This window comes from Passer domesticus, chromosome 15, assembly GCF_036417665.1.
Source record: "Passer domesticus isolate bPasDom1 chromosome 15, bPasDom1.hap1, whole genome shotgun sequence".
NCBI classification, from domain to species: Eukaryota; Metazoa; Chordata; class Aves; order Passeriformes; family Passeridae; genus Passer; species Passer domesticus.
Window position 1 is genome coordinate 4563547 of NC_087488.1, and position 27176 is coordinate 4590722.

General features: G+C 38.9%; 1 protein-coding gene across 30 annotated transcripts in view; it reads left to right on the plus strand.

The window, feature by feature from the left end:
- The window catches only part of RBFOX1 (RNA binding fox-1 homolog 1), a 1139646-nt gene that overhangs the window by 709074 nt on the left and 403396 nt on the right, over positions 1 to 27176 (plus strand). The window lies entirely within an intron of this gene.

The following is a 27176-nucleotide window of genomic DNA, read 5'->3' on the forward strand; positions in this document are numbered from 1 at the left end:
TTCACTTCTTCATTCCCAACTCCCTCCTCCCCTGGCACAGGAGATGGAGAGCTGGAGATGCTGTTTTGTGTCCCATACATTTATTTAAGCAGTGAGTGTAAAAAATGAGGGTTTTCATATTCAGCATTGAATCATTTGAGTATAGGCACTTGAGACACTTTGAACCCTCGAGCGTTTATCTGACTTCAGATTCTCTTTAAATGCTTCAATATAGATATTTCAGTCTTTAGAAGGAGGAATTTCATTGAGAGCCAATGTTCCCCCACAGCAGAGCACCAAGTAGGGATCAGCAGTGTGCTTGGAACCAAGGGTGACAGGAAGGAAAAGCTGCTAATTCCAATTCAGTTTTCACTGTCGTGGCTGTATTTTTGAGACCATTATGGGAATTCATTGACAGGAATTCCTTTAATTTCATATTACTTTTCTTTTTTTTTTTTTTTTAAAGAAAAACCATTATTGGAAAGAGTAAAATCTATTCCAGTCTAATCCAAAGCTCTCCTCCCTACCTCCTTTTTTTTTCCAAACAGCAGCAAGGAAAGCTGAATGAGGACAGACTAGCTGAGGAATATTTCTCCCACATTAAATTGTATGATTATCATTCTCTTTCATCATCACTGATAAGAAAAATGTTTCTTGGAACCTGAAGTGTGACTTGAGGTGGCACTGATAAAGCATCCAACATGACTTTGAATTTTTATTATTTCACCTGCTCAAAGTTTAATTTGAAACCTATGACTATCTTAAGGTTTTTTAAAACACCTCTTTATCTGGGTATATTTTTAAACTCTCTGAAATGTAAGACTCTTGATAGATGATATGGTGAAGACGAATCTCTTGAATCACATACATCGTGTACTACATCTTTTATGTAACTTGAAATAATGAATGTATGGTTGGCTGTGACAGATTTTTACTTCACATAGCAATAACAAGTCTCAAAATGTAAAATGTTAGAAAGGAAGAAAAGGAAATCGTGTGAATATTATTATGGGAGTTTTTATTCAGCACAGTTTAATTATTTGCTTCAGTAATGTTAAATAATTATTTCAACATGGAAAGCCCTCACAATCCCATCCCTTCAAAAACTAAATGGTTTCATTAGCAGTAACTAATTTACAAGGCAATTTCAAAGTCTCAGGATTCCCTGTCTGAGATTTACAAAGGCCCTGGCTAGGAGAGATGAATTAACAACTCATTAAAAGGAGAGCCTGCCTTGGTATCCTTATTTTCTGTGCTCGCCCTCCCTGCTGGTGAACAGCCCTGTTGCTCCTTGCCCTGCCCAGGCAGACACTGAAGGGGCTCCAGGACACGAGGGGCATCTCCAGCAGCCCTGCTTTGGAGGACAGCCTGGGGCAGCCTGGGCTGGGCTGCTTCTTTAATGTCCTGGCATAGTTTATATTCCAAAACACCTTCCATGCAGACAAAACTCAGCTTGCTGTTTGATGTATTTCAGGGATGAGGACAAAAGCTTTCTCCTGCCTAAATACAAGCTACTTCAGGATTTTATTTGTGATTCTAGGAAGATAATTTTTTTTTTTTTCTACCCCAGAGACTGATTCTGGCCTTGGGCTTAAATGTGTTTCTTCCTGAAGAGAATGAATATTCTTTTTGGAGATGCTGGCTATATTTCTGGCCTCAGGTCTAACTTTATTTATATCATTAATTATTTCATCCTTTAGAAGGGATCTAAAGTCAAATTTCTGACTACTTCAACAGCATTCTTTTTGTAACTTATAAACCAGAGAGAGTTACCCTGGTATTTCTGCTCTGTTTCAATGTTCAAGTCCACTTCTGCAATTTTGTCTGCACTTTTAACAGACTTTTAGTTCTGCTGCTCTCAGCACAAGTATGGTGACCTTTAATCCCTTTTAAATCCTCAGATTTTCTCCTTTACTGTGCTTCACCAAAAGGGGAAAAGACCCTGAAACAATTCTAGTTTGGTTTCTTAAGATGATCACTTCTCAATGGTTCTAATTCTCTATTTGATTTGCCTTGGGAGAATATCTCCCATGGTAATTCCTCTGAATGTAGAGCAGATGAAGATCTGTGTTGTGTTTATTGTGTGGATGGAGAACAGCTGGACCAGGAGCATGGTGGGGAGGGGAAACAGCTTTGCAGGAAGGTCCCTGGGGTCCTGCACATGAGTCAGCACCTTGGGATCCCTGTGGGATCTGGGATGTGCTGGGGAATGCTGCAGGAGGGTCAGGGGAGGTGATCCTTCCATCTGCTCAGCCTGGAGTGTCCAGGCAGTGTCTGAGGCTGGAACACTCAAGGACAGAATTCATTGCACCAAAACAGAACAAGGATTTCCCTTCTGCCATGTCTATGCCACCGACACTTTAAAGGTGCTCTCAAACTCCTCCCTAGCTTGTGTAAACATGTGTGCATACAAACTTGCCAAAAATTCACAATTTCCATGTTTCAAATAGCACAGAATCGAATCTGTTCATTGATTTAGCAAAACATTGCTAATTACAGCCTGTGAGCTGTCCCTTGGGGGTCAGCACCACAGCAGGGCAAGCAGAACACCAATAAACACCTGCATTCCACCTAGTGACTGATGGCACATTCCTATCACTGATGGCACATTCCCATCCTATCCTTGGCTGGCACCTGAGCCCACACCCCAGGGATGGTGGCAATCCCTGCCCACACACTCACAAACAGTTTTCCCATGAACTGATGGCACATTCCCATGCCGTGATGGCACATTCCCATGCACTGATGGCACATTCCCATCCAGGGATGACACATTCCCATCCATTGATGGCACATTCCCATCCATGAATGGCACATTCCCATGCAGTGATGGCACATTCCCATCCACTGAAGGCACATTCCCATCACTGATGGCACATTCCCATCACTGATGGCACATTCCCATCCTATCCATGGCTAGCACCTGAGCCCACACCCCAGGGATGGTGGCACTCCCTTCCCACACTCACAAACAGCTTCTCAGCATCTGCTGGTAATGCAGCTGCATTATCTCAACCCACTGCCTGTTGTGATTAATTTAGGGATACTTGCACAGATATACAAATCAACTGAAAAACCACACCACTGGAGGGATCATTTGATTTTTTGTTGGTTCTAAAATAGCTCTTTGCCTTTGATGTTACCATATGCAATTGAAAAGAGTGGCAGCCCAGCAGTGAGTTTCCTTGACTTTAAAATGGGGAATTTTTGAGCATTTCTGGCACTTTGTTCTTGATATCAGTCTATAAAAGTCATATTTATGTGAAGATATCCAAGAAATCTGGAACAATAATAATAACAAAGTGTCAGCTCTGTGCATGCTAATGGAAGATGACTTTTAACTTCTTTGTGTACACTAACTAAACATCAGTATCTTCATCCCTTCAAAGTGACCAAACGATGAATTTCAAACCCATAATGGCATTAAAATGCACCAGAAATGAAAAGAACATAAGGATTCATCATAGGTCAGAAAACAAAAGTGCTTTTAAACTATCAAGAGCACAGTATATGCTATTCTCATTTTTTTTCTAATTCAAGTTTCTGAAATATTTATTAAGGAATAATCTGCAGAATAATGAATATTGCTTTCTTGTAGAAGTACAGAATGTATGCTATATTTCTGCTATAGCATTTTATTAAATATGCATGATGTGAGTTTGTAGTCACTTTGGGGCCAGCTACTGACTGCTCTGTGCTTTAGCAAAGAATGCTAGTTCAGTTAAGGTAAAAAACCCAAAACCATATAGTTTAGTGATGGCTTCTCATCACTTTAAAAAAACAACAAAACTCCATAAAAATAAACATAAAATTATTTATTTCTTTTGGTAGTTTGGTTGTATTAGAAAGTTACATGTCCAATAGGATACAACCCAGTGTTCAAATGAAATATTGATTTATATTTTGAAAATATAAAATGTTTAAGCAGAAAGGTTTATGCTACTCTCAATAGCTGAGGTCATCATTCCTTAGTAAAACAAAAGAGTGATAAAAGTATCTGGGATGTGTTCAGATAGCATTAAAGCAAAAAAAAAAAAAAATTGGCATTACTAAATTTTGCCACAAAGTTGTAGTAGAAACTACTTGAAACTCAGAGAAGAAAGAGAAAACACAGCATCTTTGCAGGCTGTCACAGCCCCCCTGCTTTAGCACGCCATCTCATCGCTCTTGCTGGGGTAGGCAGAATGTGTCCCCAGTGGGAACCAAAATATTCCTACAGACATGTCAGTGATGTCTGTCTCCCTGAAGTCACAGCTGTAGTCCTGTCTCCTTAGACCAAAATGCAAAAGAAAAAATAAAGATACTGCCTGTTTTTAATTACCCATTGAATCACTGGGTCTGTGGTGACTGACAGGTTGAAAATCTAAAACAAAACGTTCACTTTTATTTGTGATTTAATATTTTCTTCATGTTTTCTTTTCTAAATGATAAACAGCTAAAGGAAGAGAGTCACCAGCAGATTACCTGGCATTTTTAAATGACCACAACATGCTTAGAGAAAACCTTATTAATGATGTAAATGATACAAGTAAATGCAACATCCATCTGATAAATCATCACTGCTAAGATGGGGATTTTGCTGTTGGTATTAAAGGTTCATTTCAGATGTGTGCCAGGGTATTTTTAACTGGATAATTTTGTATTGCTGAATTAGGGAAACACAATTTGAATATCTTTTTAGACCGTGGGTTTTTTTTGTTTTTTTTTTAACCAAATCCAGCTGTCTGTTACTGAAAATCTGAATTAATGGCCCTGGTTTATTTACATATACTGAGGGAACAATGTCATTTAAGGCTGATTATGTTAAATCACTGTGTTGCTCTTGTGACAAATGCAGTTGGTTAAAGGGGGTACTTCTATCAGAGCAAAGTCTTCCCTCTCAGTTATTATTCAAGGCACCACTCAAATTGCCTTCATAAATATCCAGCTGTAAGAACTCGAGCATCAAGGTATGATATATAGATAAAAACAGCTTCTGAAAATGGCTTGTAGCTGGTATCTAAACTTTGCTATAAATAATGCTCTCAACTGCATTTTCCCCTATAATATTTACAGCACTAACTGGGAATTTCTGCATTTTCCACCTCTTTTAAAGAACTTTGCAGTCTCTTCTCTGTTCTTTCTATAAACAGGACTCACAAAAGGAAGATAGGAATTCAAATGTAGTCCAAATATTTAGCTTTCAACAGTGTAAAGAAATCTTGACTACTAAAAAAAGCTCTTAACTGAAACACACTGTCAGATTGGAGAGACCCTTAATAATTAATAACCTTTATTAAGATTATTAATAAAGGGGGTGGGAGTTCTGCTTGTAAGTTTTAGAGCCTAGAACTGGAGTGCTTCTCGTGCATCACTGACCAGCTGAAAAGGCCATAGCAAAAAAACTGATTAGTTCCTATATGAAAGTTTTACACAGATGTTCTTGAAACCATAATTAACTATTTTTATGCAATTTCAGAGGAAGGAAGGATAAACTTGCCTATTCAAAATTAGAACATATAGATAAATTCTGTTTATTTGATCCTTTAGTAATTCTGATTCTTGCTCACATTTCTTTTTTTTTTCCTATCATCACACTTGCTAAGTTCATTTTCCAGCAGGAAAATTTCTTCTTGGTAGTCTGTAAATTCCTTTTAGTGTTTAGAATACTTCAGTAGAACTTTCTCAAGAGTATTTTGTCGTTTCCCCTAAGTGGTGCCTTTCTTCCAAACCTGCTGTGCTGCGCTTTTTTTTCCTCAATTTTTCCTTTCTCACCAGGAAATGTACAGTGTGTGCTTCATGGAGAAAGCAAGGCAGTAACTTTCTGAGGGATTTTTCCTTTTTTTTTTTTTTTTTTTTACATATGAATTTTGAGTAATTTCAATATTTTAGAAGTAAATCTGAATTATTTTAGAACTAAATCTGAATTTACTTTGGCTTTTGCCATATGAAGTAAAACTGTGAGATAAATTTGAGTTACTCTGCTGTGCAGTTTGGTTCCTGCTCAAAGCTCCAGCCCTGTGAGAAGAGAGACTCCCAGGGTGTTTTTGTTACCTGCAGCTTTGTATCAGTGCTGGTTGATCAGGCAAACTCTGGGCCAGTGACAAACAGAAATCCTGCTGCTGCTGCAGCCCAGCCACTGCAGAATCAGAAGGTGAAAACAGGCTGGAGAGGATTTGGCAGTCAAATAACTGAATAATAAAAAGAAAAAAATGGATATCTGCTTGTCTTTGGTAGAGGAAACATCAAGTAGAGGCTTACCTAATGGTATGCACTGACTTAAGAAATTGTGATTTAGTTAAAAACAAGGTTTTACATATGGATTTTACTTCGCAATGCAATAAGGTTTTGCTAGAATGGTGTGTCCTGAAAAATTAATGCCTTTTCCTAATTTGCTTTGGTAACAGACTTTAAATGCACTGCCAGTTTGTTTTGTTATACTGATAGAGTTTATCTTGAGCTACAGAGCTGCTTATAAATATAAGCAGTGCCGAATGAAGGAGTTTTTTGAAATATTTTGGGATGTCCTTATGTAAATTATCATATACATAATGTTTATATACTACAAAAGAGTTTGCCATTCTCAGAGCTGCTGGACAGTTTATAAATCTGTAGCAGTTTTAATAACAGTTTATAAATCACAGTAGCATCTCACACTGGCAGATTTTAGCTGATACTCTGAAGTGTCCTTGTGCATCAAAGCCATCCCTTGCACAGTTCTGTATTTGGCTGTTGAGTAATGTGGGTAAAAGAAAGATTTTTTTTTGAAGTAATTTTAAGGCATTTCATGATTTTGGTTGTTGGGCTGTTTTTTATCTTTTGTTTGCTTTTTTTTAAATAAGCACTCATAGCATGATAGGTGGTTTTGTATTTAGCTCTAAGTTTTCATAAAACCTTAAAACGAAAATCAATGTCATGTTTGTTCTGAAGGACTATAAATGGCTTATTGAACTCCCTGAGTGTGTCTTGGTTTTTATAATAGTTCTGTGTTCATTTACTCTAAGGTCATTTACAGTCTTTTTTCAAATTATAATAATCTGCCTTTCTAATGCTTCCTAAAAAGTGTGTGTAAATGGAGATCACAAAATATTTGTGATGTAATGTTACTGGGATTACAACTTCTTGCTAAAATATCACTGAGAAGTTGATTTCTTGAGTAATGAATTTTCTAAGGAAGAAAATTGCATCTAGAAAACAGTTTTGAAGCAGAGTTCTTAAATTAGTGATAGATTATTTAATTGTTGAGGATGTCACTTGTTGAATAAATATGTTTTCTGTAAGTTGAAAAGAATGGTTCATTTTCTTCATAACACTGCTGGTTAAAGTGCAGCACTGAGAGACTTCGGGGAAAGCTGGAACCTGAGTGGAGCACTTTTGGAAAAGCAAGTTTTTGTGCCTGTTTGTGTTTGCTGCTTGTCAGAGATGGTTGATTCTGGGATTTACTGGTTCCAGGGGGCAGAACTGGCTCTGTTTGTAGAAATCCCAGCCTCTGCTGGATTTGGAATGTGCAACAGAAGGAATTTGGCCAAACAGGTGAGGCTGGGGCAGTGATGAGGGGTTGATGCAGGTCGTTCTGAGGAGACTCCCAGGCTGGTTGGGGCTTCATCCAGCACTCATGGCTTAGGAATTAAACCAGATTAAATGTGTTGGCCCTTGGTCTCACTGGGCTGGTTAGGCTTAGTTTGTGTCCAGGTGTAAAGTTTGCAGATCAATACAATGAAATCAGACCTGAGCTGATGCTGTTGAGTCGACAAGAGGCTGAGGAATGAATGTCAGAGGTTCTGTGTTTCTCCCTGCTGCTCCTCTCCATGCAGCAAACAGGAACTCTGCTGATCCTGGTAGTTCAGATACCCAGGCCATCCTTTTTGCAATACTAGACACTAATTGTTTTACCACTGGTTTGTCCTTTGTGTACAAACATGCAGAGATACATCTTTAAAATTCTGTTGTACTGTGAAAAAATGCATAAAGCTGAATCTTAGAATGTACAATAAAAGGCAGACATCACCTGTAATCGAGTTTGACATCTTCTGGCATGGTTACAGGAAATCCAAATTATAAATGGGAATCTGTCTTTTTTGGTGCTTTTGAAAGAATCAAATTCAGTTGTGTAATGTTATTTCATTAGGCTTCCTTTTCTCTTTTCAAATAATGGTTATTTTCAAATTTCAGTTCAATTTCTCTTTCTTATGAAACAATTTGGTCTCCATACAGTTTCCATTTTTGCCACTTATCCCCAGTGTAAAGTATAGAGAAAATCTTAGTGCTTCATTTCTCCTTGTAAACAAGTACATTTTTTTTCTGGTAAATGACTATTTGATACAAGCAAATTACTTATTTGTGTTATCCCAATTATTACAGCAGGAAATAGGCATGACTACAAAAGAGAAAGAGAGAAGTTCTGTGTCACCTTCCCCAGGTCACTCTGCTTAGTTCACAAGCAGAATTTTGTCCCAGCTCCTTTGCTTTGCCCTGCATCACTCCATGGTGGCTGCCTTGGAATGAGAAACATCTCTAAAAGTGCAGAGTTGTGAAGGACTTGGATAAAATCCACAACACAGAAAGGTACTGCAGATGTAATGGGAGAAAAAGGCAAACATGACACTGGGGCTAAATCCTCGCCTTTGGACTCCAACACTTTCACTCACTGCAATCCAGCACCTTTGGTCTTCTTGGAAGGATCCTGGAGGAGCTTCTCAAGTCAAATGTGGTTCAGTCAAGCCTGTGAGCAGTGACATGTGGCATCAGGAGGCTCTCAGACTTGTTCCAGTTACACATTCATACATTTTAATGCTTGTTTCAAAGTTGTCTGAGCCCACATGTGGAGGAAGTGTGTCAAACAATTTCCATATATCTGGTTGCACTGATCAGAGCTGAGCTTTAGATGTTTGCCACAGATGTGCTACCCCTGCCCATTCTAAATGCTGCAGCTGTAACAAGCGAAATTATTATTTTGACAAGGGTGGGGGGGGGGTAAATAAATGCAAAGAAACAGAAGAAGGAGAACAAAAAGTTTTCAGTTGAAAACGAAATTGCTTGAAGATTTCAGTATTTTCTTTAGGTAAATTTTAGGTTTGAAAAACACTTGAAAGTTTGAAAAGGTTACTTTAAGAAGGCTCAGAACAACTGCGAACTATGAGTAAGTGCCTGTGTTCTCTATGAGATCAGCAGGCTTTTTTTTCCTCATGATTCAGCCACTGTTGGTGACCTCAGCCCAAAAACCTGCCCCAACTATGATGTTTCACTGCTGGTTTTGGCCTTCAGGAGGAGGGTGCAGAACTGTCTGTAAGAGTTATAAATGGTATTGAACACTTATGGGGAAGCAAAGCCACTGTTTGGAATGAGGAATTTTCTAAATATCATCAGGTCTTGGAAGAAGAGAGAAAGGAAAGTGATGCCTATAGCTTCCTGTACTGTGAAAATGTTGAGTGAGAGAAGGGGAAGGAAAAATTAGTGAAGTGTAGGGTCTGTCTGCATTTTCCATAAAATGATACTGACCTTTCAGGAGGAAAAAAAAAAAAAACAAACTACTTTAGTAAATATTGAAGTGAGCAGAAATAATTTAATGAGTTTTTTAAGTACATACCGAGGTGAATATTGGGCCAGGGTGCCAGGAGTGCAGAAGACAACAGTTTAAATGTTGTTATGGCCCGTTGCTGTTTTACAGTGCTATCCTAAAATCAACCACGAGCTTGGCTTTCCCCAATTATTACAGCTTGTTATCTTGGGAACAGGAAGAGGTAATGTGTGAGTAGCCAGCTATTATACAGTGACCATTGATTTAGAAGAAATATGTGTAGTACAAGGAGAGTAACTTTGCAAAGTGTCTCCTAGTGCCATCTAAAGTACTGAATGCTATCATTTAGTTTCTGTGAAACTATAAAGACAACTTTGGCCAAGTTCCTGCTTTTACAAATTGGTGTTTCTGTACTTCATTCAGCAAAGTGATAGGAGTTTTAGCATACAGCAAATTGGATGGAGCTGTGATTCCTTTGTCTTCACAGTGCTCTCTTACATTAATAATCATTATAACACAGTTATTGCTCAGCTCTTTTTCCCTTGCTAAAGTAAAACAGAAGCAGTCCATCTCCTTGATGTATTTTGCAGAGTGAATATAGAGTGAATCTCCCCCATAAAAGTGCTGTTGGGTTGACAGCGTTGTGAAATGAAGTTCTCTGCCCAAATTAATATGGGCTATATAAAAGTACAGGTCTCTCAGATATTGTTTAGCTCATGAAGGTTAATCTACTCAAGTTCTGTGTTTTGCAGTCCTTGTTCCATCACTTTTTGGATGGCCTGTTGAAAGTACTAATAAATACATGTTTTTAAAATATTGCACACGTAGATGAGTCCATAAAATTAACTCCAGTGATCCCAGATATCATGGGGCAAGAGAAAACATTATTTCCAAGTCAGACTTCCAGAGAATCATTCTGCCTCAATAATTTTTTATTATTTTGGTTTGGATTGGATCCCAGCTGCACCATGTAAAGTTCTTTCGGTGTTCTTTTTGCACCTCCACAGTGGCTAAGCTGGGGTATAAAAACACCCCTGCAGTGGAGTGAACCTTCCAGCAGCAGGTAAAGGATGGGGAAGGCATCCATCCATCCTACTGGGCAACAGCTTGTCCCGTCAGAAGCTCTGCATTTCACTGCTTTCCTTCTGTAAGGCTGTGTTTCTTGTAAATCATTGGAAAAGAAGTAAAACTTTGTTTTCTTAGAAATCTCCGTGAGGTATTTAAGTATCAGGGTGTGGTTTTGTTCTGCTTTTAGTTTTTAATGAGAAATATAAGATACAATGTAGTCACTTCAATTTGATTAGTGATTTTTATCACCCTGCCCCATTTTGTCTTGTCCATCTGCAGGCCACTGTGCTTTTACCTGTCTTTTGAGAAAAGACTATTAAATCCATTCCATTTACTCACTGGATTTGGAAAAATAGCAAAAAAAAAAAAAAACAAACCAAACCAAAACAAAGAAAACAAAAAGAAAAACCCAGGAAAACAAACAAAAAAATAAACCCCCAAAAGCCCAAACCCAGGCAAAACAGCTGATCTTTTCTGATGGTCAAAAAGCACTGGAAGGACTGCTGTGAAATTCTGAGTTAAATTATAAGAGCACTTCTTCTGATTCCATGTTGGGTTTGAACATAAACAAATTAGAGCTGTTAATTTTGTGAGAAGCTCCATCTAGATTAGGCTTTACCTTGAACTCCCACTATCATATTCCCTAGGACAACAGAACAATAATTTGTTGTATAAACAATAACAGTAGGGACTTGGTCTCTCTGGATACCCCCATCTGGCAGAGGAAATCTGGTTGTTAGCATATCAAAAGACCTGGTGAATTTCTTCAGTTTACACAGACTTAAATTAATAGAACTCTATAAAACTTTTTACCATTTCTATTTTTTTTTTCTTACTAAAGTTAGGAATCCTGTCACGTTTATGAGTTGGTTTTATTTTCACTTTTACATATTGAGAGGAGAATCTCTACCCTCCTTTTCATTAGGTACAGAATTTTTAATTTGTTAAAAACCAAAATCCCCAACTCATGTATTCTCAAGTCCCTACTTTCTTTGTGAAGGCAAGCTCCCATTGGAGACAGAATGTTGCTTTCCTGCTGCAGCTAAAAACAGTCTCAGGATCCCTCATGGTTGTTTTTTGTTTCTATGCATTAAAAAAAAAAAAAATAGGCAAAAAAGCAAGCCACATTTCTGCCAAGCTATCCATTGTCTCGAAAGACCAACAAATCACACTGTGTTCAGCATTAAAATCCCTGGTAATGTTCTGAAACTCTGGCTGATTTGAGGTTTATTATTATTTTGTGTTATTGAAGCTTTCATAAAAGCATAGGCTTGGGGACGGTGTTTGTCCTTTTTGGTGTTTGTCCTTTTGGTGCCACTTTTGCTTTTGCTCAATGTGGGGAAGTGAAAGGAATGTGGGTCTTGGGAAGCACAGGGTTAAACTGATGTGGGTTTTTTCCACTGCTTTCTTTATTGCTTATTTTTCTCCTCTCCTTTTGCTGATTTAAGTCTCTATTTTCTTGGATTAATTTAAAAGGATAAAACACACACAAGCAATTTTTTTGTTGCTTTTATATATGGAAAGAAGAGGCAAAGTTTTAAATAATAATGACTTGCCAAATATTTTATTTTCATTGAAGTATCTGAGAAGGTTTTGTGCAAGCACTTCTGTCTCAACAGAAAGTACATATGCAAAAGTAGAATAACAAAAAGATTTATTGGCTGAAACAATTCCCACTGTCATGTGGTACATAAGAATTAAATATTTATTCCTACTCACTGGGATAATAAAACTCTATTCAATTATGTTGCAGACACTAGCAAATGATTGTTGAGGCCTCTAATATTGCTGCAAATGGTAAAAAATATAGTATAAACAATACATGAGAAAACATTACGGGAAAATATTCTCCAGCCCACAGAGTTTGCTTTTGTGTTTCAATAATTATTAAGACAGATGACAAAGCCAACAGCAGTCTGTGGTGCCAAAAATGTGAATTTCAAAGGTGTTCTGCTGTTGATGAGCCCAAAAGCTGCAGTGGTTTGGGGCTGCACAGCGCAGGATGCTTGTCCCTCCTGACTGTCCTAAGCCTTCCTAGAAATTTAAAAGACCTGTTTTTTTTCTTTAGCCAGATGAATGTTACAAAAAATCTCACTTATCCACTTTCTTGCTGAATAAATCCATTCATCCTTTGGCAGTGGCACTCTGCAGCAGGGGTGCATTTCTCAGAGTGGGGCTCTGCAGCAGGGGTGCATTTCTCAGAGTGGGGCTCTGCAGCAGGGGTGCATTTCTCAGAGTCCCTGCAGTCAAACCATCATTGCCATGGGGTCCTGGGCTCTCTGGAGCCCGGCTGGGCCCCTGTCCTGTGCTGCTGACTGTGTTAATTACACAGTCTGTAATTACACACTGAGAAATGCACACCTTTGGCAGAGGCTGCCTCCAGTCCCAAACACAAAGCAGTGGCAGCTTTTGTTCAGGATCTCTCCTTGTAGGTTTACAATTCCTCTTGGACTTGTTCACTGCAGGCATATCTTTGTTAGAAATTCTTGCTCTTATTTCTCCTGGGACTGTTCTGTGTAACTTTGCCAGCCCAGGAGCTGGGGCTGTGAGGTGACAATTTTGTAATTAGCTGTTCCTAGCACTAGCTTTGCTTTCAGAGGGAAGAGCGTTCCTAACCCTTGCTTTTCCCCCTCATGCCATATTTCTCTCTTATCTCTTAGAATGTGGTGTGCACTTCTTTGCAAGCAGTTGTAACCATTAGTAATCAAAACCCAGCAGAGCACAGCATTTGTCAGAAATCCCATTGCTTTCAAACTGTTGCTGTAAATGAATCCATTCCTATCCATTCCTGATAATTTTAAAAACATTATCAGAAGAATTAGAATTATTTTCTCATTTTCTCCCAGCAAATGGATCCATTGATCCTTAATAATTCCCAGTAATTCTGCTAATTGTCATGTTTCCATTAATAAGTTTAAAAACATGCCATCAGATTGGTAGGTGTGTGTATGCATCACTATGCCTTGAGTGCATCGAACTGTTTTTAAACAGCAGTAATGAATTTTGGCTAATAGAGAAATGTTTTCATACTTCTGTTAGTCAACAGCCTAAGTAGATGGAGAAAGTGGGAAAATATCAACAGTGCCCATCATCTGGGCAGCATGCCAGTATTGAAAACAAAATAATTAAAAGATAACAATGTTTAAAAACAAACTGTAAGCCTGGCCAAAGTAAAAATCAAACCCAATCAGACTAGTTCTGTGCAGGGTATGCACAATATAAGCTTGGATAATGTTGTTTGCTTTTATCCTTATGAGTTCTGAAAGAGTCAGCACTCAAGTACACATTACTTCTTGTCAGACCCTGATGATTCTTAATTTTCAATTAGCATGTAGAAGAACTCTAGTCTTCTTTTTAAACTTTGTGTTAAATGAGAATAAAATAAGAAAAATTTCCCAAGTTCAGGACTGTTTTGCCTGCAACACGTATTTTTTTCAGTATATCTGAGTAACAAACTGCCACAAAATTTAAAAGTTGGGTATTTTTTCCATAGAAATGTCTCATTTCAAATCAGTGTTTGAATAAGAGGGGGGTGTTTATGGGAGAGAAATGAGACCATGTTTAAGAGATTGAACATGACACGAGAAGCATTTGTCATTGATTCAGCTTAGCATATATCTAGGAAGACTTGGAGTGCAATATTTTATCACTTTGCCTTAACTATGGAATTTTCTTCCCTGGATTGGGACTGCTACTGGCAGGGAACATTTCAGCCACCTTTAAACTGCAGTCTCCTCAGTGCTGCAGCTCTTCCACAACAAACAAAAAACGCTGCAAAACCCTGGAGATCAGAAGTGCTTATCAGATACTTTCAAACAATCTGCCTTAAGAAAATTAAAAATGTTAGAATTCCTCAGAAACCCATTGCATGTCAGCATCTGGCTGGGTCCTGGAATGCTTTGCCAGTAGTGACCCTGAGCCTGCTAATTGTGCTGGGCTTGTTTTGCTAATTGTTAAAGCTCCCAGTCCTACCTGCAGAGAAGCTGTTCCAGACAGCAGCAGTTTGGGATGGAGGATCTGTTCTGGGGGTGGATGAGTAAGCACTGAGGTACATCTGCACTCCTGGCACTGCAGCCAGCACAGCCAGCTCTGGGATTCAGGGCCTTCTCACCCTTATGTGCTGAGGTCAGAAACTTTTGTCCACTCTGTCATGAACACGGCTGATGAAGATCAGGGAAAAATAGCATCCTTTTTCCATTTTCTTCACCAAAAGCTCAGGCCCAGTTTCTAGTGCTGTGTGCAAGTAAGCCCATATTTGAACATAGAAAAAACAAAGCCACCTCTCACAATGAATCCAACTCTGGAAAAGAGGAGCAAACAGACATTTATCCCCTGGTTTTCTGCCTTTTTGCTTTTCTTTTCTATCTATTCCAGTTCCCCACCCCCAACAATGAAACAAACATTTAAAGGTCTTTAACAGATGTTTTCTTATTTTACTCAGGTGGGATATTTATGATGCATTAGTCTCTTTTATGTCATTTTATTTTGGCAGCTACATTCTGCACTAATTAGCACACCAGAGAGATCTCCCAATAAGAGCACACGGGCAACCAGTGGTGAAGTGTTTGGTAGCACACTGCAGAGTCCATGGACTGAAATGGGAGGCTGCAGCCTGTTTGCAATCCCTGCATGGGGCATAATTGCATTTCTGAAAAACTCAGCTGTTGGTGCTCTGCATGTTTTGTTTGTGTATCTTTATAAGGGAAACACCAAAACCTTCGTAAATTGTTGTGAATTATGATTTTGTAGAAGTTACCCTGTGTTGGCTGACTAATGTATATATTATGTTGTGTTTGTGCTTTGTGAAAAAAAAAAAGACTGGAAGCATTTAAGTACATATTTAAATATGTGTGTATTCTGAGTTTTTTCTTTAACACTGCTAAAATTTTTAGAGTTGCATTTTACATGATGCTGGTGTAGAGGGAAGGAACACAACAAAACCAATTTCAAATTTGTGTTAGAAAGCAGTTTTCCCCTAGAGCATTTTGTGTGCTATCAAGCATTTATCTATAGCATTACATCTGCAGTATTTGTCTTCCAAAAAGCATAAAGTTTACTGTCACACTGAAAGCTGGAGCGTGACCACCGTGGTAGCAATCCTAACTCACAGTCCACCCGGCTGGTAGTGGGAGATACCAGAAGCAAGACTGAAACATTAATATTTAGTTTTCATCAGAAAGATGTGTCAGTATGAGAGAGAATGAGTGAGAGAAACACACTGGGGCAGGTTCAGGAAATAGCCAAGGTGGACGAGACCCAAAGTCTAAAGCATGCCCATGGCAATAATTTCTTTAGTTACTCTTATTTTTCCTCAGAACTGAAACACCTCCCAAATTTGGCCTAGGCAGGAGCAATGGGATTCTGGTTCTGTATATGTGCACATGAATGCTGATTTGTATCCAAGAGACTGGGCTTTCTGCATGCCAGAAGGAAGCCCAGGTTTGGGTTTGTCAGGTTTTGTCCTACCTGACAGTGGCCTACTGTTCACCTGTCTGCCCAAACCCCAGTGAAGGGGTATAATTAAATATATAAATAACTATATAAATATAATTATATAAATATATAGTTAATTATATCCCAGTGTCACTCACTGTCAGAATGACTAAGGACAGTTCTGCTTTCATCCTTTGAAGAAATTAAGGTTTTTGTTTGTCTTCATGGTTTCAAGTGAGCTTCAGCATCTGAAATGAGAGTCTGAACCAGGAAATGTGCAACAATATGTGAAGAAAAGCTTTTCTTTCACTTGTCTTTTGTCAGTGCATAATGGAGTTTTCAGAAGCTTACTGGAAGAGTATAATTATGGAATTACTAAAAACCATTAAGTTTTAACATAGGAATTTCAGTGGCGTCAGCATTCTGTCTGTCCAGCTGTTTGTCTTTTGACACAAAGCAATTGTTGTTTATAGATACATAGCAAAAGTAGCACAATCCTTCTGCAGGAAAAGTAACTCCCTTGTCTTCTTAGAAATTCATTACTGATTTGGCAGGAGGATATTTTATTTTTTCTAGGCTCTTTGATCCAAAGATTTATGTGACTGTAATCTTGCATGCCATTAGACCAGAGCACAGCCATCACTTTGCCATGTTTGAATCAGTTCTATGCAGAGATCAGTTTTTAATTAGATTAGAGAAATCTGAAAGAACCTGAGCCAAATCACAGTGTATCTGAACTGAAGTATAAAAGCAAAATTAAGTTCAATACAGTTTTGTTGGTAGCACTTCATTGACTGTAAGGTGCACATGAGATGTTTGAACTTGAAGATTGAATTCAGTAGAAACTGTTCAGTAGAAAGTCCTTTATAATCTGGGAAAGATTTTAAAATCCCATCATTTAGTTTTTCTTTTTACTCACTGGACTGTGAGGAATTCTGCTCACTATTCTGATCCTCTGCCTGAATACACTGAGAGACTTTTGTTTTGGTTTGGTTTGGGGTTTTTTTTGGTGCACCTTTCAGCTATAAATCAGTGCTCTTTCATACTAGACCTTTGGTGTATACTCAGTAAAAATGCTGGGGAACAAGTTTGTCTTTATTAATCATGGTGAAAACAGAGAAGCTTTCCACCCCAGTGATGAGATTTGTGTAACTAAAAGACAGCAGGAGCCTTCGCACTCTGCAGCTCCCAACACTCTCCAGAGTCACTTCATACATCAGTGTCAACCTTGAACTGTTCTCTCCAGGGACAGTATAATTATCTTCATGAAGTGCAACTGGATGGTGTTTGTGAAGTGGCAAAATTGAATCTCAGTTTTGCAAGAATTCTTCCTGTTCTCTTGCAGCCTGCTCTCCCACTTGATAAATGATTTGTTTCCATCTGGACACTGTCCTGGGCAGCCAGCTCTGGGTGTCCCTTCTGGAGCCGTGGGGCTGGGCCAGGAGACTTCCAGAGGTCCCTTCCAGCCTCAGCCACTGTGGGAGCAACAGAGCACCTCTGGGCTGGAAAGTGACTTCAGGCTGTGCAGTGGGTTTGTAATATTACAGCTGCACAACAGAGGAAGGTGCACTGGTTTCCATCGTTAACAGAATGCTCATTAAGGGCTTGCTGGGGTTTTTTGTGTTGATGGTGATGCAGACTGTGGCAGTCAGCTGACGGCAGAGCTGCTGGGCAGATTCTGCTGCTGCCTGCTATAGGAAATGGCCAGCTGAAGGAGTAGAAATACTAAATTGTCTTGGTTTAAGAAGACAGGTGTCTGCTAAGCAAGGCAAGAGCCTCTCTTGAAATGGGAAATGTAAATTCCCTCCCTCCAAATTATTACAAGTTTGAAATCAAGGGGCTCTCAAGCAAAGATATGGGTGTAGGAATAACAGCTCTTTATTAGGAAAAATAAAAATAAAGATGCAGTAATACAAAACAGCACTGACACAGTCAGAGCAGGAGCTGACCCCCTGTGGGTCAGGGGGTGGCACAGTCCCATCCCATGGGGGCTCAGCCCTCCTGCAGTGCCAGCTGTGCTTCTGCTGCAGCAGGGATCCTGCACAAGGGGGGAGTTTTCCTCTGGAGCTCCAGGGCTGCTGCAGATGGGCCTGCTCTTCCTCTGGGAATGCAGGGCAGGAGAAAGCTGCTCCTCTGGGAATGCAGGGCAGGAGAAAGCTGCTCCTCTGGGAATGCAGTGGGCAAAGGCTGCTGTGCTGTTCCAGGCTCAGATTGTATCCAGGCAGGAATGCTTGGCTCCTGCCCTGGGCGGAGCATCTCCCCATGGGATGCTGGAATTTGATCAGCCATGCAGGGACACTCAGTGGCCATGGACAGCAGAGATCTGCTGGAGGGAGGATTGGCTGTGGGAGAGATAAAGAAAAAACTGCCCCATGAACAGAGGAGAACTGCTCACCTTTAACAGATGGCAAATAGGATCCACACCTCCAGCCATATCTTGCTACCTAAGACATAAATCTAAAACTGGACACATTTGCTGTTTCAACCATTCAATGATGCTCTTTATCACACAAGTTCCTTTAACACTGAGGTTCATTAGTGCAGGCTTCACCTTCCTTCTGCCTTTCCTGAATGATGGAGATAATGGGATTGATTCTGAAGTTATTGAAGTGTTGGTACGAGTTAGAGGTGTGTCAAGTGGAGTTAATGATGTTGCATTCATGCAAGTGAAGTGCGAATCAGTAAATTGGGTATAGGGGAAAAAAGTGTGGTAGACTGGGAGAGCAAAGTCTGAGCAGGAGGATAAATCTTGGTAGTGAGAATGTGAAATTAAAAAAATGTATCATCTGGAAGGAAAGAGCACATGAGACAAGTCCTCTGGTTTGTTCTAACTGTTGTCTTCCACTAAGTTCTACTGTGCTCTGCATGCCACACCAGATTCAGATATACTATTTCCAAAAATGTATTTTAAAATATGTTTATCGTTTATATAAGGGAAGTTGTAACAAGCTGGACTTGCAAAGATGTTGGTCTCATTATTTTTGCCAGTGTTTTTTGAAAATTCCTAGTGATCTTCCTTTCTATAACTAGGTCTATAAACACTGAAAACACTTTTTAAAATTACATGACATAAAAAAAACAAAAAGAAAAAAATCAAAATAGATTTTCAAATTATGTCTGCACATCATTTTAATGCTTGCATTGAAAGCCAACCAGAATCAAATCTGGTCAAGGATGGCTGAATAATGACCCCACTTCTTAAGGATCATTGTTATTATTTTTGTGGTTTAATGCCTTATCAGCTCTGTGTGTTAGCAGGTTTTCTCACTGTCCTCTCCAAGGCATGATGCTCTTCTTCATTGTTTCTCCCTTCTGCTCTGCTTTTTTATACACCTGCTAAAACATTTCCCACTCTCACAATTAACAATTATCCCTCTACTGAAAAAGACAGTAACGTTATTTTGTACACTCACAGTGTACAAAATAATGTTTCAACTTGTTCTGCCAACTGGATGCATAAAAATAACTTATCCGGCTGCTTCATTGCTGAGAAAACTTGAAGCAATTTATTCTTCTTAAACATGCTGTGCCATTTGTATGTTTCAGGTACAGTAAATTCTTGCTTCATTCATCATTTTCAAATAAATGCATAAAAAGCAATAGCTAGTCTTCTGTTACTTATAACTACCCATGAAATAAATACTGTGCAAATGTTTTTTCTTTACTTACTAACACTAAGGTTATTTCCCAGCTGAGAATTTAAACTGTTGTCCCAATGGGACCAAGTCAAGGGATGATGGTAAATAATGAACATACAGAAGAGTGAATTTCTTTAAGAACTCCAGTACATCATTTGAGGCTGATTGTTGGGGAGTCTGCTGACTGGGTGACAGCCTGGCTTTCAATGCCATCTGGGAGTGTGGACCTCTGTCTCACTCCTGAGGGGAAATTTCATATTTGAGATTAGCTCTAAAGCCTAGATAGGGTCAAAATTCCTGAGACAGAGCCATGGTTTCAGCCCTGATGTGATCATTCCCTGGATCTGCTGGACTGAGTGGAATCCTGCACTTTGGCACCAGCAGGGTTTGGTGTAGTGATTGGGGTAGATTTGGTGTAGTGAGGGGATTTTGCAGCTGGGATGGACAGCACTGCTGGGAGCATCCACACCCGGAGTTTGTTTGGCCAGATCATCCTTACCAAGCACTGAGGAAAGAAGGAACACGAGTTGGGTTCCAGCTTTCCAGAATTGTTCATTTCTCAGTCATTACTTGGTGGACTGATCTCATCAGATTTTATAATTTCACCTCTGATATTTTGGTAGGAGTTGCCCAAGGAAAGCTCCAGACACAAAGCAAATGCCATTCAATTGTGTCATCAGTTTGGTTTTCTTGCCCTGACTTTGGAAATGGAAATTAGAGCCATATCAATTAATAGAGTTTTCACTGGAAGCACTAAGGTGAAGTTTAGCATTGTGGGTGGTTCCCACCAGGGATGATGGCATTCCTAATATCCTCCTTTCCTATCTTAACCTTTTGGGATTTTTGTGTTGCCTGTTGTGCTATTAGATTTAATACTTCACCATGGTATATTCTTTAAAATAGTTAATGGGATGGAGTTATTAGGAATTATTTGATAGCAGTGCATTGTAATTATTGAAATATTATCCAAATTAACTGCTTGGAACACATGAAGTGCAAGGCAAATATATCTAACAGTTTTATATTCACTTTCTAATGACCTTGTTTCCCCAGTTTTTTCCATTTAAAAAAAAAGAGAAAGTACAGATTTTCAGGCAAATTGGTTTTCACATTTGGGAATTTAGTGTGGGTGAGACAGTTTCTCTTTTATAGTATTTTTAAAAAATTAAGTCACTCATCATTATTTTTAGAAACACACTAAATTACTTTGCCAGGTTGTGGATAAGTGTTCTGAGTAGAAGTTTATGATAAAAAGAAAATATAAATAGCTCGTTACTTATGAGAAGAAAACTTTTTATGATGTTATATTAAAAGAATAATGGTTTTGTATTCCAAACAATTTCATAAACTGTTTTACTTACTTACAAAACATGTTATGTTTTGGGGTTTTTTTTCTCCCACAAGTCTTAAAAATCCAGTTGTGAGGGAGAATGACTGCAAGGTGTTAAAATAATACATTCCTTCCTCAAAAGGATCTTGTAGCCTGCTTGCATAACCAGCTCATGAAAAATATGTGATAGTATTGTGTTGTTTTTCTTTTTAACTATCCATTATTTATGAAGTGCAAAGAAAAATAGATACAAATTATTATTTCAGGGGACTTCCTGTAGCTATACTATTGTCTTCAAAGGATTTACTCATTAAACAGTGGTTTAATTCCAGTATGAAAAGTTCAGGCTCTTGTTTTCCAAAAGTAGATTTCAAAAAAAAGTTCCTTCGTGTTTCCATATGCCTATACACATATGTATATTAAAGAATATTGGTTGGAAAAGTCACATTTGTTTAATAGGAGGTTAAAATATGTACCAAACATTTGTTAACTTCTCCATATTTTCATATTTCAACTTCAGTGCTGCTTGAATTTCCAAATGGGCATATTACCATTTGCAAGCAAGTTTTTGGAGACACATTTCATATTCAGTCTATTGTTTTTTATTGTTTTCAGTCTGTTAAGAGGTAGAGAATAATTCCTGTCCCCAGGGAAGTGTGAGGTGTGGGAGTTCCTGCTCTACTATCTTGAAAAGTGCTGGAAAAGAATCCTTGTGGCTCTGGGATTTCCCAGTAGAAGACACCATACTGAGCCTCTAAATTACTACTGTTCCACAGAAAACAAATTTCTACTTAGTCAAGCAGTTAAAATCTGCTGCCCCATTACTGTTCTTGGCTTTCAATGATCATTTCTACAGCAAATGTCCTTTATGCCAGTCATAGCATAAATTGCAAAACAGTTGGGAGTGCAGTGGCAAGAGCTTTTGCTCCATGTTTCAGCTCAAAAAGCATTCTTTGACTTGGATTTCCAACTCCCATTTGTGGCCTTAAAAGTTATTTTGTAAGTAAGCAAGAATATATTTATTCTGTGTATTTTCTGAAGCCATTGGGCTGAGATTTCCCCTCTGCAGCTGTGGCACTTGAGCCCTTGGAGCCTGAGCAGCTTCTTGGTGGCACCTGTAGGTGATGTGCAGCTGGGCTGGGCTGTCACACCTGCTGAGGTAACGCCTTCATCCCAGTCTAGTCAGACAAAATCCCTCCTCTGGAATCAACTGGATGAAGTTCTTCTTTCAGAAACAGCCTAAATTAGTAGGGAATGAGGTATTTGCCCAAAGGAAAAAGTTAGCCTTGTATTTAACTGAAATGGAACATAGTAATAATAAAAATAAAAATAAAAATAATAAAACTTAATAAAATATTTAGTTTTTAATAATAGTATAATTGTTTTGATTTGATAGTATATAATTATATAATATATTATATAATTATATAATATACAATGGTAATTATATTGTTTTAATTATATATATCTATTCTTGTTTAAGAATATAATTATTTTTAAATTTTAATAATATTATTATTAAGTAATAATAAAACAATTTATTTTATATCATTAATATTAATATTATTTTGAAACTTTTAATTTCAACTTTCAGAAAGAAATATGCATGTGAAGTTGGAAAGTCCTGTCTTAGACTGGTATATAAAAGTAGCACCAAGTCAGAAAGATTCACTCTTTCAAAAATGTCCATGCTGTGTTGCAAGAATAGTTTTTCTTTTTCCAGAGCCTGGTGGCAATAGTAGAAGTATAAAAGTCCAGATGTTTTGCATGGCAATTTGCTATGGTTTGTGCTACACTAGCAGCAGACTTTTGCTGTATGCTTTTTACCCTGGGGCAGGGTGGAATCTCCTTCTGTAGCCAGAGGGGTTTCTCCAGCAGGGTGATGCAGTTTCAGGCCTCTGGTGTGCAGGTCACTCTTTGCTTGGTTTTGTTGGAAATAGAAAAGCAGGATTCTTATTTTTCTCCATTCACCAGTTTAGTGTTTGATGATACAATCTATGCATTAGAGTGAAAATTGTCCTGCTTACTTGAGAAGTAATTAATTAATCTGTTCTGATACTGCATGTAGTCCTCAGTGCTCCAATAAATGATAGCAGTCTAATGTTTTCCCATTCTGTTTTGCTCTTTTTTGGCTGTCAGTAATATGATCACTCACATAATGAGACCCTGAGTCAGCTGGATCTTTTAAGTGGATTTAAATAGACCTCTTCTTTATACAGCACTCCCCAAAGAAAGCTAAAAGGCTTTTTGCATATTTTAAATGACAGGTTGTGTTAGAATTAAAACTAGAATACTTAGAGTTTTGAACAGAAGACACTCAGAGCAAATAAGTAATAAATAAAGGGGATTTATCTGCAACTCTTCTGCTGCCTGCTGTGTGTATGAAGGCAGGTTCTCACTCTCATTTCTCACAGATCAGATTTCACCTGGGGGCTTTGCAAATTGTAACCAGCTCTGCCAAGTTCCCTTTAGCCCCTGAGAGGTTCTCAGCTCTCAGAGCCCGTTCTGGCTGCCCCTTGCTCATCCCTGTGTTTTTCCTGATTCTGAGCAGCCAGTTCCCCTCTGCCACCTTGTGCTGGCCATGCTGACCCTCCCCACAGAGATTCCTGGGAATTCCCAAAGGAAGAGCCACTCTTTCCGTTCCTGCAGGGCTTTTCCACCTCATCCCACAGCTCTTTTCAAAGGAACACTGACTGTAAACAACAATGTGCAGTCTGTCACAGCAGTTTTACTTCTGTGCTTTTGAAATCAAGACCTCCCCTGAAAAACGTGTTTTATTTTCCATGTTAAAATGAACAACACTCCTAGGTCAGTGGAGGCTCTCTTCCATGAGTGTTCATGTCACACAGGCCTATTCTCAGGAGGTCAGGATTTCCCAAGCTGTCTTCATTTTAAACTTTGTATAATGATTTGAATTGAGGCCTTGGCTCTTGGTTATTATACTGGAAAACCTGTAATATATTTAAAATAATCTGCTTTTTAACATCCTACCGGTGTGACATTTAGACTGTATAAGAAGTCAAAGATCTTCACTTTGTTTTGTCAGATTATGTTTAGTGATTTGCTCTGTTTCGCCCACGAGACATTTCTTTTGCTGGTGGATAAAGTGTTCCACAATGCACAGTTTTACATCAGGTATTTTAACTGCATTTGTTTCCTCTGGGGAGAACTGTGGGACTGTGAGGTGATAGTAGGAAGCTGCTGTTGTGACTCACCCCAGTGAGTGGATTACTTGAGGGGTAACAGAAGGTGGATCTAAATGGGGCAAACAGCAAACTTTGAGTCTAATTTCACTCATCACATCCCTAGTGCACATCACATAAGTTAAACAGCTGTCACCTGGCAATATTCTTACCCAAAATAGGGAGTTCCAAAACAATGGCTTGTTTCTTCAGAGTATTTTTGTTTGTTTTTATCTTTGTGTCTCAATAGTACAGCCACAGGTATGGAATAAGAAGGAATAATCTAGGAATTCCTGTGGCTGCACAGGAGCTTCAGAATTGATTAATGGAAACCTGGTTTCCTTCTCTCTCATCATCTTCTGCATGAAGATTCTGTTCTGGGGGTACAGTGTGATGACACCTCAATCTGAAATGAGGGTGTGGGTTATTTGCATTTCTTCACCACCCAAGAGAAACATCTGTGCTCTTGTGGAGACCATGGCAAAAGAATTTAATTTCTTTCCTGTGGTTGTAGGCTCCTCCTGCTCAGTTTTATTGCAGGGTTTTCTAAGGCCAAGGTGTAACGTGTTTGTTCCTGATTTGGAATGAAGAACTTGGAAAAAAAGAGTTCTTGTGAGGTAGGTAACTCCTCGGTGTGCTCCACACTGCATTTTCCCCTTTGAAGCAGGTTATTAGCCTGGCTGGGTTTGTGGCTATGTTCCAATTTCTAGACTCAGAATTTTGTGTAAAAATGCATCATCTGCTTCATCTATTTCTTAGCTTTTAACCTTTTGGTTCCTGGTATTTATAATGACAATAACATCAATTTGTAGGCATTATTTTTATTTTTGTTGTCTATGAACAGTGTCAATTAAATTAGCTTCTAATATATTGAAGGTTTTGCTCTGTACAAAACAGCTAAGGGCAGATTTTGTCATCATGAATGTCTACAGGGGCAGGAGCATGAAGAGACAATAGTAAAATTGCATGGCAACTTCCAGCAAAGGACATCAAAGCATTGCTCAAACATTAATGAACTAAATCGAGGTAAAATAAATGGTGAAATTAAGCAATTTTGAAACCAAACCATTTTCTAGTTGCTCGAAAGCACTGGAAAAGGAGAAGGAACAATAACATGTATTTTTTTTACAGCTTCAGCAACACCAGCTACTCTAGTTTGTGAATTAACTTAATATTCAACATTTTGTCATGTACATTAGGTGTTATAATGCATGAAATGAATACACAGTCACATCCCAGTGGCTGCAGTTCCCAGTAATGATCGACAATACTGCCTCTAGCTAGCTAACACTTTCCCCTATGAAATATTTTCTGCATGACCACATCCCATGGCAGCAGGCAGCAATGGAATTTATGAACTAGCTGGAGCTATCAGTGCTAGTGAGGAAGCAATAGAGAAAGATATATGTTAAAAAAGAACAAAAAAAAAAAAATCCCAAAAAACTGTGAGGGAGGGGGAAGGTAAAAGATAAATATCCAACCAGAAAAATAGTTGTCAATATGTCACACAGACACTTTGAACTAGCAGCTTAATGGCACTGCAAATTCATGTCTGGGTCCTATTTTTAAAATTTCCAGATTTCCTAAATATAGCTTCCAGTTGAGGCTGTTTCTTTTAGCTCTACATAACTCAAAAGAACTGACACACAATGAAGCTTTCAGCTTTATGCCAAGTTAGAACCATGCTTTGTTTGCATGACTGGGAGATAGGAATGTTCAGGGTCTTATCAGGTCAAGGTTTTGTTTTTTTCTGAAGCCAGTCAATAAGTGCAATTCTCTTAGAGAAAGGGGACTCAACTTTGCAGTGGCTTGGCATGAGTTTTCTTTCCCCTCCTTTCCTTGCTGTACAGCTATTTTTTAGCCTTCCCCCCCCCCCCCCCAGTGCTACAATACTCATGTACCATATGAGAGAAGTAAATTACAAGTGAGGTTCCTTATTAATATATAGCCACTAGGAAAAGCATAAATAATCTCTTTTCTGACCTCTGTACCTGTGTGACGTGCACTGTGTTTGAGACTGTTATTCTTGAAATCAAAAGTGTGAAATTATTCCAGTATTCTTCAGATTTCCAGAACCAAATGCTGTGGAATACACACTCGTGAGATGAAGTCAAGACTCAACATAATGAAGAGGAAGTAGGAATATAATTCATAATATTGTGGGCACCAACTTTAACCTGTCTTGGTTTGTTAATCTCACTCCACAGTGGGTTATACAAAGAATGTAGACAAATAAATGCAGGAAAAATATAGCAAAAAAGATTATAGAAAATCCCAGCAATCTTTTCTGCATTGCCCTGGTTTGAGTTTTGCATTCAACAAAAATAACTTAGAAACAAACAGCCAAGTTAGAACACACTACATATGTAACATAATTGTCTGGCTGAGTTTTATATGTGGCATTTTTGTGGAAAAATTAGGGAAAAAAAGCATAGTATTTCTGGGCCAAAATCTAGGATTGGTGTTAAATGTCTTTCTACAGCTGCCCTGGGTATCCTGGAGCAGGCTGCTCTTTGTGAATGAGGAAGACCTCACAGCTTGTCTGGGCAGACTCTCCTGTGGTCAGAGCCCCTCACAGTGAAGAAATCCATGGATTTCTGGAATCTCTGAATGACCCTCAGCCCCTCCTCCCAGTTTTGTTTCACTAACACCCTTGCTGAGGGTGCTCTCTACCCCTCAGCCAGGCTGCATCAGCAGGAACTGTGTCACCAGTGCACTCCACATCCAGGAACCTCCTGGGTTGCTTGTGCCTTCCTACAGTGCCCATAATTTTGCTTTGTAGGCACTTCCTTGCTTTTATATGGAGATGCTGGAGGAGACTCCAAGCAAGCCTTGCTCAGTTGATTTTGTGTTCCCTTTGCTCATCACCCCCTGCACTGGGGGGTGCCGGTACCTATCCCTCTGCCTTTTCCTAGTTTCAAGTGTTTTTTCCTGGTCAGCCATTCTGCTGGCCAAGCAGCTGGCCCCCCAAGCTCCCCCTCTTTGAGAGTCTCTTTTGGGAGATTGCCCTGGCACCATCCTTAGTGCCCACCAAGAGAGAAATACAGGTG